Source organism: Budorcas taxicolor, chromosome 14 (genome assembly GCF_023091745.1).
Source record: "Budorcas taxicolor isolate Tak-1 chromosome 14, Takin1.1, whole genome shotgun sequence".
Classification (NCBI taxonomy): Eukaryota; Metazoa; Chordata; class Mammalia; order Artiodactyla; family Bovidae; genus Budorcas; species Budorcas taxicolor.
Genome location: NC_068923.1, coordinates 27,363,546 through 27,365,599, shown reverse-complemented (window position 1 = coordinate 27,365,599; position 2,054 = coordinate 27,363,546).

Here is a 2,054-nt window from a genome sequence, read left to right as displayed (position 1 = left end):
GAAATAAAATAATCTGTGTGCACTCCAAAGCACCTGGCTTTCTCCTCCACCTCTTCCAAAGTTGAACATAAATCCACATTCAGGAAGCCTTCCTGACTTGATGGAGAGAGATCCTCTTCCAACACCCAGCACATTTTTCACTGTACCTATCACATTTCTAAATTCCCTCTTGTAAAGTGGTTGTTGTTGGGTTTTTTTTTTTTTTTTTTGGTAGTAAGTAGTTTTAGAAAGTAAATTACACGAGGACAGACATCATGGATCTGGTTTATCTTTGTATGTTAGGCAATGGAATTTAGGAGACTCCCACATAAGTGCTGTTGTCATGGTTCAGTTGCTAAGTCATGTCCCATTCTTTGCGACCCCATGGGCTGTATAGCACACCAGGCCTCCCTCTCCTTCACAGTCTCCCAGTTTGCTCAAACTTATGTCCATTGAGTCAGGGGTGCCATCCAACCATCTCATCCTCTGTTGCCAGTTAAGTACTTCATGAATATTAGTTGTATTAGTTACATCCTTTCCTCTATTATCATTGTATTTTCAGGGCTTTAATCTGACTCCTCCAATTCGAGCACTCGAGTTACACCTACACACATCTGCTTTACTTGAATACTGACCAACTGTCAGTGCTTCACAGGGCCACCTTTCATTATATTTGCTCTGTATGTATGAAATTTTATTTCTGCTTAGAAACAAGCTAGATGGCACAGTGGTAAAGAATCCGCCTGTCGACACAGGAGATGCAGGAGAGGTGGGTTCAATCTCCGAATGGGGAAGGAGGAAATGGCAACCCACTCCAGTATTCTTGCCTGGGAAGTTCCACGGAAAGAGAAGCCTGGCAAGCTAGTCTATGAGGTCAAAAAGAGTCAGACACAACTCAGCATACACAATTACTAAAAACAAGATCAGGGCATTATCTAAGGTTTTGTCTGTAAACTTTTTATGTTCCAGTATCTCATCTAAGGCTCAGCATCATGGAGACCTGCATACTCAGTCCCTTGCTGTGATTGCTATAGACACTAACCTTTTTTGCATCTACTCTGCAGATAAAAGTGCTATATATGTTTAATAAGTAGTTTTTCCAGGAAATTCAGTAAAAGGAAATAAAAGCCCTTTTGCACACTTTCAGGGCCTGTTCATTTCAGAGGTCCTTTAAAACACTTCCAAACATGTCATTTTCCTACATTAAGCAAACTAAATCCACTTAAGGGAAACATGAACAGCAGCCTCCACCAAAATTACCCCAAAACTGATGCACATTCCACATTAGGCTCCCCTCCCTTCACTTTCTTGTGCAATAAGAACCTTGATCAATTAAGGACTACTGCTCCAAGGAAAAACAGTCTCACTGCTGCTTGAGCTTTCAATAACCTTCACCACTCAATAATCTTCCTATCTAAAACCCTCATGGAAGCCCATTGAGAGAGTCCAGATTTTTGAGCCTTACAGGACTGGTAGTGGCTTCAGGTGCTGGCCTTCAGATCACTGCTGGTCTCCTGCGCACCAGTCCCAGAGGCCACATCTGCTCCCTATCTACTGCCGACACCTGCATCCTTTATCATGTCACCAGGGCACATCTGCCTGTTTCCTGTAATTAAAATCACTCAGCGAACCCATTCTGTTTGGGATTCTGAAACCACCTAAGACACAACATGGTCACTGATTTTATTACTTCCCCAATATAGATTCCAAAATGTGAGTGTGGTTTCCAGCAAAGTTTGCACTGATTCTGAAAAATCAATGTGTATTGAAAATTTATGTTTACGAGACATTCTTCATGAACAAGGAGCTTAGAAGCAATGGGTGATTAATTCTCACATGGTAAATGCAGGGAGGGTTTTCAGTCATTAAATGAATTCATCAAAATATTTACTGAGCAATGCAAAAATCACGGTTAAGCTGAGGAGCTTGGCTTTCGACCAAAAAAAAAAAAAAGGCAGGAATAAAGTACACAAAAAGAAAAAAAATAGAAATAAATGTAGTTAATACTAATAGATGGTTTATTGGAAACCCTCAGCATTTTTCAAAAGGATTTGACAAATTTTATTGTAATGAGA